The 10061-nt window shown below is 41.6% G+C and overlaps 18 non-coding genes across 18 annotated transcripts; all 18 read right to left on the bottom strand.

Moving 5' to 3' along the window:
- Positions 1–3206: 3206 nt before the first annotated feature.
- Positions 3207–3303, bottom strand: TRNAF-GAA. Its single transcript has one exon. It is a non-coding gene; the product is annotated as a tRNA-Phe (tRNA).
- Positions 3304–4438: 1135 nt separating this feature from the next.
- TRNAF-GAA lies at positions 4439–4534 on the bottom strand. The gene has a single exon. It is a non-coding gene; the product is annotated as a tRNA-Phe (tRNA).
- Positions 4535–4617: 83 nt separating this feature from the next.
- TRNAF-GAA lies at positions 4618–4714 on the bottom strand. The gene has a single exon. It is a non-coding gene; the product is annotated as a tRNA-Phe (tRNA).
- An 81-nt stretch (positions 4715–4795) lies between these two features.
- Positions 4796–4892, bottom strand: TRNAF-GAA. Its single transcript has one exon. It is a non-coding gene; the product is annotated as a tRNA-Phe (tRNA).
- Positions 4893–4972: 80 nt separating this feature from the next.
- TRNAF-GAA lies at positions 4973–5069 on the bottom strand. Its single transcript has one exon. It is a non-coding gene; the product is annotated as a tRNA-Phe (tRNA).
- A 257-nt stretch (positions 5070–5326) lies between these two features.
- TRNAF-GAA lies at positions 5327–5423 on the bottom strand. The gene has a single exon. It is a non-coding gene; the product is annotated as a tRNA-Phe (tRNA).
- A 437-nt stretch (positions 5424–5860) lies between these two features.
- On the bottom strand, positions 5861–5957 carry TRNAF-GAA. The gene has a single exon. It is a non-coding gene; the product is annotated as a tRNA-Phe (tRNA).
- A 261-nt stretch (positions 5958–6218) lies between these two features.
- TRNAF-GAA lies at positions 6219–6315 on the bottom strand. The gene has a single exon. It is a non-coding gene; the product is annotated as a tRNA-Phe (tRNA).
- Positions 6316–6399: 84 nt separating this feature from the next.
- On the bottom strand, positions 6400–6495 carry TRNAF-GAA. Its single transcript has one exon. It is a non-coding gene; the product is annotated as a tRNA-Phe (tRNA).
- Positions 6496–6577: 82 nt separating this feature from the next.
- Positions 6578–6674, bottom strand: TRNAF-GAA. Its single transcript has one exon. It is a non-coding gene; the product is annotated as a tRNA-Phe (tRNA).
- An 80-nt stretch (positions 6675–6754) lies between these two features.
- Positions 6755–6851, bottom strand: TRNAF-GAA. The gene has a single exon. It is a non-coding gene; the product is annotated as a tRNA-Phe (tRNA).
- A 257-nt stretch (positions 6852–7108) lies between these two features.
- Positions 7109–7205, bottom strand: TRNAF-GAA. Its single transcript has one exon. It is a non-coding gene; the product is annotated as a tRNA-Phe (tRNA).
- Positions 7206–7645: 440 nt separating this feature from the next.
- TRNAF-GAA lies at positions 7646–7742 on the bottom strand. The gene has a single exon. It is a non-coding gene; the product is annotated as a tRNA-Phe (tRNA).
- An 82-nt stretch (positions 7743–7824) lies between these two features.
- TRNAF-GAA lies at positions 7825–7921 on the bottom strand. The gene has a single exon. It is a non-coding gene; the product is annotated as a tRNA-Phe (tRNA).
- An 83-nt stretch (positions 7922–8004) lies between these two features.
- TRNAF-GAA lies at positions 8005–8101 on the bottom strand. Its single transcript has one exon. It is a non-coding gene; the product is annotated as a tRNA-Phe (tRNA).
- An 83-nt stretch (positions 8102–8184) lies between these two features.
- TRNAF-GAA lies at positions 8185–8281 on the bottom strand. Its single transcript has one exon. It is a non-coding gene; the product is annotated as a tRNA-Phe (tRNA).
- An 82-nt stretch (positions 8282–8363) lies between these two features.
- TRNAF-GAA lies at positions 8364–8460 on the bottom strand. Its single transcript has one exon. It is a non-coding gene; the product is annotated as a tRNA-Phe (tRNA).
- A 1489-nt stretch (positions 8461–9949) lies between these two features.
- TRNAF-GAA lies at positions 9950–10046 on the bottom strand. The gene has a single exon. It is a non-coding gene; the product is annotated as a tRNA-Phe (tRNA).
- Between the last annotated feature and the right edge of the window lie 15 nt (positions 10047–10061).

Raw genomic sequence — 10061 nt, 5'->3', positions numbered from 1 at the left:
ACATTTAAAGCCGCGTATTTTTGCTGTGCGCTAAAGAGAAGAGACAAAATTTATGACAATTTTTGTGACAAAAGTTATGACATCCACCAGAATACCGATTTTGTCATATCTCTGAGATAAGATAAAATATGGAGAAAAGACAATGTTCAGAATACCGCCCCTTGGGTCGAGGTGTGAAGCTTATTTTCGATCTCATCTAGAAATTTGACCAAAACAATTGCAATGGCATATCATCTACCAAAATCATATTGACTTGTAGGCTATACTGATGAAACAAAAACTCAGGGGTGGTATTCTGTAACTCTGTCATAACTTTTGTCATAAATTTTGTCATTTCTCTCCGAGATATGACACCGCTATGATTGTCACAAATCGGTATTCTGAACATTGTCTTTTCCCTGTCATATCTCTCAAAGTTCCCACCCATCTTTTCGGAAGCGAGCCAATCAAAATCATCGTTAGTTCCCAGTTGGAGCCCTTCTAGCCAATAGGAATGCCCCGTGACAGGTAGGGGATATCCCCAATTCTGTTTCTGGCATCGCGCAACTACGCGAATATTGATGCGCTTAATTACAAAGAGAGACAGGGAGCTGTGAAGGATTTTAGAGGAGAAGTAGAAAAATAAGGAAAACAGAGAAAAAAGGGAGAAATTAATATGTAGGGCCTAACTAATTGTAGCATGACAAAATAATTCTAAAAACTGTCGTTGATGATGAGTGAAACTTATGCCACAATCTAATCTAAATGATATCGTTATATGCTTGACATTCAGTCGGCAGGGTATCGGGATATTTGGTACTAAAAGATATGACAAAATTTATGACTGCTACCCCCTGTCATAACTTTTGTCATATCTTTTGCTTGTATAAAAGGATTACGCGCATCAAATCCGCGTATTTTTGGTGCGCGCCAAAGAGATAAGACAAAATTTATGACAATTTTTGTGACAAAAGTTATGACATCCACCAGGGGTGGTATTCTGTAACTCTGTCATAACTTTTGTCATAAATTTTGTCATTTCTCTCCGAGATGTGACACCGCTATGATTGTCACAAATCGGTATTCTGAACATTGTCTTTTCCCTGTCATATCTCTCAAAGTTCCCGCCCATCTTTTCGGAAGCAATCCAATCAAAATCATCGTTAGTTCCCAGTGGGAGCCCTTCTAGCCAATAGGAATGCCCCGTGACAGGTAGCGGATATCCCCAATTCTGTTTCTGGCATCGCGCAACTACGCGAATATTGATGCGCTTAATTACAAAGAGAGACAGGGAGCTGTGAAGGATTTTAGAGGAGAAGTAGAAAAATAAGGAAAACAGAGAAAAAAGGGAGAAATTAATATGTAGGGCCTAACTAATTGTAGCATGACAAAATAATTCTTAAAATTGTCGTGGATGATGAGTGAACTTATGCCACAATCTAATCTAAATGATATCGTTATATGCTTGACATTCAGTCGGCAGGGTATCGGGATATTTGGTACTAAAAGATATGACAAAATTTATGACTGCTACCCCCTGTCATGACTTTTGTCATATCTTTTGCTTGTATAAAAGAATTACGCGCATCAAAACGGCGTATTTTTGGTGCGCGCCAAAGAGATAAGACAAAATTTATGACAATTTTTGTGACAAAAGTTATGACATCCACCAGAATACCGATTTTGTCATATCTCTGAGATAAGATAAAATATGGAGATAAGACAATGTTCAGAATACCGCCCCAGAATACCGATTTTGTCATATCTCTGAGATAAGATAAAATATGGAGATAAGACAATGTTCAGAATACCGCCCCAGGATATCACTACCGTCAATCTTCCAATGCAACATAGGAAAAGCCATTTTATATAATTATTATAGTTGAACTATAATATCTTTTTTTTGTTAGACAGTTGAGAGACATTCGCCGTCATCCGTTCATCTCGATGGTGTCGCGCCCGGTGTTACGGTCTCTAAAGTTCTAGAGTGTTTGTCGAGTCTCACTGCGTGTGCAGAGTCCGAGTCTCCATAGAGCAACAATCATTGTAATTTGCCATTGTCGTGGTTATTTAGTTCCAGGGAAAATTTGACAAGCCAATAAAAAAAAGGAACTCCACTTGCGTATCCATGACATATTCCCCCTTAACAATAATTTTGGTGTGTATCTCAAGAGGGGGGGGGGGGGGGGGCGGATATGCCCCTACCTTGATCCGACACTGACAATAAGCCAATTCGGAGTTCCATTCTGCGCATGGTCAGAAGAAGGTCATATGTCATGCTTGTACGAAAGTGAGATGGTGGTTTGATATTCAATGAGATATTTGATGTCTTGATTATTCATACATATTCTTTTGAATTTTATTTTTAATTAGCTCCACAAAAAACAGTGCATCTGGCGACGAGTATTTCACAGTCGGCCAAGTATTTCAAATTTGTTATAACGACATGCTAATGTATTCAAAGTAGGTTTTGTTAATGCCTTCATGGAGGGTTTGGTGTGTTATTCTATTCACCTGGTCTATTCAATTTCTGCATCCAGCTATGTAAGGTATGCTCACTTAATATCTTGCTTTGAAATCTGCTTAATATACGGAAAGAATAAAAGGTTATTTGACCAAAATCCGAACTGGTGTATTTATAAAGATGGAGAGGGATAGCGCTGTGAAATATGCCGATAAAGATGCTGTTCCTGCCATCTTCCTATACTCTCTTTGGCGTAAAAAATACAGTTTCCACCGTACTGACACCTACAATACATTAACATGGTGTACGGTGAGCTATGTGACATGTCTCTTCCAATCCGAAGAAAATTTAACTCCTTTTCAAAGAAACTGTCCCGGGTCTCGGCAATGTATTTTTTTTAACAATAACTTGTTATCCAATATCATTTAATTTTGACACCAGTAACGGAACGAGCCCAGAATATTAAAGGGCCATAGACCTACACATGACGGATCGGGTCAAATATTCTTTCCTTATTAAAATTAATTCTTGGTGTTTTATCAAATTCTGGCTGAGAGGTGGTATTTCAGAAAAAAAAACGGTGACCAAAATTCTGCCGAGACAGTTCATGTATGTTTGGATGGTTTTGAACCTGGGACCTTCAGATCTTCAGTCTGACGCTCTCCCAACTGAGCTATCTCGGCATCTGGAAACTTCTTGTCAATCTATGTATTATATCTGGCTGAGATGTGGTATTTTAGAAAAAAAACGGTGACCAAAATTCTGCCGAGACCCGGGACAGTTCATGTTTCATTGGATGGTTTTGAACCAGGGACCTTCAGATCTTCAGTCTGACGCTCTCCCAACTGAGCTATCTCGGCATCTGGAAACTTCTTGTCAATCTATGTATTATATCTGGCTGAGATGTGGTATTTTAGAAGAAAAAACGGTGACCAAAATTCTGCCGAGACAGTTCATGTATGTTTGGATGGTTTTTAACCTGGGACCTTCAGATCTTCAGTCTGACGCTCTCCCAACTGCGCTATCTCGGCATCTGAAAACTTCTTGTCAATCTATGTATTGTATCTGGCTGAGATGTGGTATTTTAGAAAAAAAAAACGGTGACCAAAATTCTGCCGAGACCCGGGACAGTTCATGTTTCTTTGGATAGTTTTGAACCTGGGACCTTCAGATCTTCAGTCTGACGCTCTCCCAATTGAGCTATCTCGGGATCTGGAAACTTCTTGTCAATCTATGTATTATATCTGACTGAGATGTGGTATTTTAGAAGAAAAAAACGGTGACCAAAATTCTGCCGAGAAAGTTCATGTATGTTTGGATGGTTTTTAACCTGGGACCTTCAGATCTTCAGTCTGACGCTCTCCCAACTGAGCTATCTCGGCATCTGGAAACTTCTTGTCAATCTATGTATTATATCTGGCTGAGATGTAGTATTTTAGAAAAAAAAACGGTGACCAAAATTCTGCCGAGACCCGGGACAGTTCATGTTTCTTTGGATAGTTTTGAACCTGGGACCTTCAGATCTTCAGTCTGACGCTCTCCCTATTGAGCTATCTCGGGATCTGGAAACTTCTTGTCAATCTATGTATTATATCTGACTGAGATGTGGTATTTTAGAAGAAAAAAAACGGTGACCAAAATTCTGCCGAGAAAGTTCATGTATGTTTGGATGGTTTTTAACCTGGGACCTTCAGATCTTCAGTCTGACGCTCTCCCAACTGAGCTATCTCGGCATCTGGAAACTTCTTGTCAATCTATGTATTATATCTGGCTGAGATGTGGTATTTTAGAAAAAAAAAAACGGTGACCAAAATTCTGCCGAGACCCGGGACAGTTCATCTTTCATTGGATGGTTTTGAACCAGGGACCTTCAGATCTTCAGTCTGACGCTCTCCCAACTGCGCTATCTCGGCATCTGAAAACTTCTTGTCAATCTATGTATTATATCTGGCTGAGATGTGGTATTTTAGAAAAAAAAAAGGGTGACCAAAATTCTGCCGAGACCCGGGAAGTTCATGTTTCTTTGGATGGTTTTGAACCAGGGACCTTCAGATCTTCAGTCTGACGCTCTCCCAACTGAGCTATCTCGGCATCTGGAAACTTCTTGTCAATCTATGTATTATATCTGGCTGAGATGTGGTATTTAAAAAAAAAAAAACCAGTGACCAAAGTTCTGCCGAGACCCGGGACAGTTCATGTTTCTTTGGATGGTTTTGAACCAGGGACCTTCAGATCTTCAGTCTGACGCTCTCCCAACTGAGCTATCTCGGCATCTGGAAACTTCTTGTCAATCTATGTATTATATCTGGCTGAGATGTGGTATTTTAGAAAAAAAAACCGTGACCAAAATTCTGCCGAGACCCGGGACAGTTCATCTTTCATTGGATGGTTTTGAACCAGGGACCTTCAGATCTTCAGTCTGACGCTCTCCCAACTGAGCTATCTCGGCATCTGGAAACTTCTTGTCAATCTATGTATTATATCCGGCTGAGAGGTGGTATGTTAGAAAAAAAACGGTGACCAAAATTCTGCCGAGACCCGGGACAGTTCATGTTTCTTTGGATGGTTTTGAACCAGGGACCTTCAGATCTTCAGTCTGACGCTCTCCCAACTGAGCTATCTCGGCATCTGAAAACTTCTATCTGAAAACTATATCTGGCTGAGATGTGGTATTTTAGAAGAAAAAAAACGGGTGACCAAAATTCTGCCGAGACCAGGGACAGTTCATGTTTCTTTGGATGGTTTTGAACCAGGGACCTTCAGATCTTCAGTCTGACGCTCTCCCAACTGAGCTATCTCGGCATCTGAAAACTTCTTGTCAATCTATGTAGTATATCTGGCTGAGAGGTGGTATGTTAGAAGAAAAAAAGGTGACCAAAATTCTGCCGAGACCCGGGACAGTTCATGTTTCTTTGGATGGTTTTGAACCAGGGACCTTCAGATCTTCAGTCTGACGCTCTCCCAACTGAGCTATCTCGGCATCTGGAAACTTCTTGTCAATCTATGAAATATATCTGGCTGAGAGGTGGTATGTTAGAGAAAAAACGGTGACCAAAATTCTGCCGAGACCCGGGACAGTTCATGTTTCTTTGGATGGTTTTGAACCAGGGACCTTCAGATCTTCAGTCTGCCGCTCTCCCAACTGAGCTATCTCGGCATCTGGAAACTTCTTGTCAATCTATGTATTATATCTGACTGAGATGTGGTATTTTAGAAGAAAAAAACGGTGACCAAAATTCTGCCGAGACCCGGGACAGTTCATGTTTCTTTGGATAGTTTTGAACCTGGGACCTTCAGATCTTCAGTCTGACGCTCTCCCAAATGCGCTATCTCGGCATCTGAAAACTTCTTGTCAATCTATGTATTATATCTGGCTGAGATGTGGTATTTTAAAAAAAAAAACGGTGACCAAAATTCTGCCGAGACCCGGGACAGTTCATGTTTCTTTGGATGGTTTTGAACCAGGGACCTTCAGATCTTCAGTCTGACGCTCTCCCAACTGAGCTATCTCGGCATCTGGAAACTTCTTGTCAATCTATGTATTATATCTGGCTGAGATGTGGTATTTTAAAAAAAAAAACCGGTGACCAAAATTCTGCCGAGACCCGGGACAGTTCATCTTTCATTGGATGGTTTTGAACCAGGGACCTTCAGATCTTCAGTCTGACGCTCTCCCAACTGCGCTATCTCGGCATCTGAAAACTTCTTGTCAATCTATGTATTATATCTGGCTGAGATGTGGTATTTTAGAAAAAAAAAAGGGTGACCAAAATTCTGCCGAGACCCGGGAAAGTTCATGTTTCTTTGGATGGTTTTGAACCAGGGACCTTCAGATCTTCAGTCTGACGCTCTCCCAACTGAGCTATCTCGGCATCTGGAAACTTCTTGTCAATCTATGTATTATATCTGGCTGAGATGTGGTATATTAAAAAAAAAAAAACCAGTGACCAAAGTTCTGCCGAGACCCGGACAGTTCATGTTTCTTTGGATGGTTTTGAACCAGGGACCTTCAGATCTTCAGTCTGACGCTCTCCCAACTGAGCTATCTCGGCATCTGGAAACTTCTTGTCAATCTATGTATTATATCTGGCTGAGATGTGGTATTTTAGAAAAAAAAAACCGTGACCAAAATTCTGCCGAGACCCGGGACAGTTCATCTTTCATTGGATGGTTTTGAACCAGGGACCTTCAGATCTTCAGTCTGACGCTCTCCCAACTGAGCTATCTCGGCATCTGGAAACTTCTTGTCAATCTATGTATTATATCCGGCTGAGAGGTGGTATGTTAGAAAAAAAACGGTGACCAAAATTCTGCCGAGACCCGGGACAGTTCATGTTTCTTTGGATGGTTTTGAACCAGGGACCTTCAGATCTTCAGTCTGACGCTCTCCCAACTGAGCTATCTCGGCATCTGAAAACTTCTATCTGAAAACTATATCTGGCTGAGATGTGGTATTTTAGAAGAAAAAAAACGGGTGACCAAAATTCTGCCGAGACCAGGGACAGTTCATGTTTCTTTGGATGGTTTTGAACCAGGGACCTTCAGATCTTCAGTCTGACGCTCTCCCAACTGAGCTATCTCGGCATCTGAAAACTTCTTGTCAATCTATGTAGTATATCTGGCTGAGAGGTGGTATGTTAGAAGAAAAAAAGGTGACCAAAATTCTGCCGAGACCCGGGACAGTTCATGTTTCTTTGGATGGTTTTGAACCAGGGACCTTCAGATCTTCAGTCTGACGCTCTCCCAACTGAGCTATCTCGGCATCTGGAAACTTCTTGTCAATCTATGAAATATATCTGGCTGAGAGGTGGTATGTTAGAGAGAAAAAACGGTGACCAAAATTCTACCGAGACCCAGGACAGTTCATGTTTCTTTGGATGGTTTTGAACCAGGGACCTTCAGATCTTCAGTCTGCCGCTCTCCCAACTGAGCTATCTCGGCATCTGGAAACTTCTTGTCAATCTATGTATTATATCTGACTGAGATGTGGTATTTTAGAAGAAAAAAACGGTGACCAAAATTCTGCCGAGACCCGGGACAGTTCATGTTTCTTTGGATAGTTTTGAACCTGGGACCTTCAGATCTTCAGTCTGACGCTCTCCCAAATGCGCTATCTCGGCATCTGAAAACTTCTTGTCAATCTATGTATTATATCTGGCTGAGATGTGGTATTTTAGAAAAAAAAAAACGTGACCAAAATTCTGCCGAGACCCGGGACAGTTCATGTTTCTTTGGATGGTTTTGAACCAGGGACCTTCAGATCTTCAGTCTGACGCTCTCCCAACTGAGCTATCTCGGCATCTGGAAACTTCTTGTCAATCTATGTATTATATCTGGCTGAGATGTGGTATTTTAGAAAAAAAAAACGGTGACCAAAATTCTGCCGAGACCCGGGACAGTTCATGTTTCTTTGGATGGTTTTGAACCAGGGACCTTCAGATCTTCAGTCTGACGCTCTCCCAACTGAGCTATCTCGGCATCTGGAAACTTCTTGTCAATCTATGTATTATATCTGGCTGAGATGTGGTATTTTAGAAAAAAAAAAACGGTGACCAAAATTCTGCCGAGACCCGGGACAGTTCATGTTTCTTTGGATGGTTTTGAACCAGGGACCTTCAGATCTTCAGTCTGACGCTCTCCCAACTGAGCTATCTCGGCATCTGGAAACTTCTTGTCAATCTATGTATTACATCTGGCTGAGATGTGGTATTTTAGAAAAAAAAAAACGGTGACCAAAATTCTGCCGAGACCCGGGACAGTTCATGTTTCTTTGGATGGTTTTGAACCAGGGACCTTCAGATCTTCAGTCTGACGCTCTCCCAACTGAGCTATCTCGGCATCTGGAAACTTCTTGTCAATCTATGTATTATATCTGGCTGAGATGTGGTATTTCAGAAAGAAAAACCGGTGACCAAAATTCTGCCGAGACCCGGGACAGTTCATGTTTCTTTGGATGGTTTTGAACCAGGGACCTTCAGATCTTCAGTCTGACGCTCTCCCAACTGAGCTATCTCGGCATCTGGAAACTTCTTGTCAATCTATGTATTATATCTGGCTGAGATGTGGTATTTTAGAAAAAAAAAACCGGTGACCAAAATTCTGCCGAGACCCGGGACAGTTCATCTTTCATTGGATGGTTTTGAACCAGGGACCTTCAGATCTTCAGTCTGACGCTCTCCCAACTGCGCTATCTCGGCATCTGAAAACTTCTTGTCAATCTATGTATTATATCTGGCTGAGATGTGGTATTTTAGAAAAAAAAAAGGTGACCAAAATTCTGCAGAGACCCGGGACAGTTCATGTTTCTTTGGATAGTTTTGAACCAGGGACCTTCAGATCTTCAGTCTGACGCTCTCCCGACTGAGCTCTCTCGGCATCTGAAAACTTCTTGTCAATCTATGTAATATATCTGGCTGAGAGGTGGTATGTTAGAAGAAAAAACGGTGACCAAAATTCTGCCGAGACCCGGGACAGTTCATGTTTCTTTGGATGGTTTTGAACCAGGGACCTTCAGATCTTCAGTCTGACGCTCTCCTAACTGAGCTATCTTGGCATCTCGAAACTTCTTGTCAATCTATGTAATATATCTGGCTGAGAGGTGGTATGTTAGAAGAAAAAACGGTGACCAAATTTCTGCCGAGACCCAGGATAGTTCATGTTTCTTTGGATGGTTTTGAACCAGGGACCTTCAGATCTTCAGTCTGACGCTCTCCCAACTGAGCTATCTCGGCATCTGGAAACTTCTTGTCAATCCATGTATTATATCTGGCTGAGATGTGGTATTTTAGAAAAAAAAACGGTGACCAAAATTCTGCCGAGACCCGGGACAGTTCATGTTTCTTTGGATAGTTTTGAACCAGGGACCTTCAGATCTTCAGTCTGACGCTCTCCCAACTGAGCTCTCTCGGCATCTGAAAACTTCTTGTCAATCTATGTAATATATCTGGCTGAGAGGTGGTATGTTAAAAGAAAAAACGGTGACCAAAATTCTGCCGAGACCCGGGACAGTTCATGTTTCTTTGGATGGTTTTGACCTTCAGATATTCAGTCTGACGCTCTCCCAACTGAGCTATCTCGGCATCTGGAAACTTCTTGTCAATCTATGTATTATATCTGGCTGAGATGTGGTATTTTAGAAGAAAAAAACGGTGACCAAAATTCTGCCGATACATTTTGTATGTTTGGATGGTTTTTAACCTGGGACCTTCAGATCTTCAGTCTGACGCTCTCCCAACTGCGCTATCTCGGCATCTGAAAACTTCTTGTCAATCTATGTATTGTATCTGGCTGAGATGTGGTATTTTAGAAAAAAAAAACGGTGACCAAAATTCTGCCGAGACCCGGGTCAGTTCATGTTTCTTTGGATAGTTTTGAACCTGGGACATTCAGATCTTCATCTGACGCTCTCCCAATTGAGCTATCTCGGATCTGGAAACTTCTTGTCAATCTATGTATTATATCTGGCTGAGATGTGGTATTTAAAAAAAAAACCGGTGACCAAAATTCTGCCGAGACCCGGGACAGTTCATGTTTCTTTGGATAGTTTTGAACCAGGGACCTTCAGATCTTCAGTCTGACGCTCTCCCAACTGAGCTATCTCGGCATCTGGAAACTTCTT

This window comes from Lytechinus variegatus, chromosome 1 (assembly GCF_018143015.1).
Source record: "Lytechinus variegatus isolate NC3 chromosome 1, Lvar_3.0, whole genome shotgun sequence".
NCBI lineage: Eukaryota > Metazoa > Echinodermata > Echinoidea > Temnopleuroida > Toxopneustidae > Lytechinus > Lytechinus variegatus.
The sequence above is the reverse complement of the archived record's forward strand: the minus strand, read 5'-3'. Positions and strand labels throughout refer to the sequence as shown.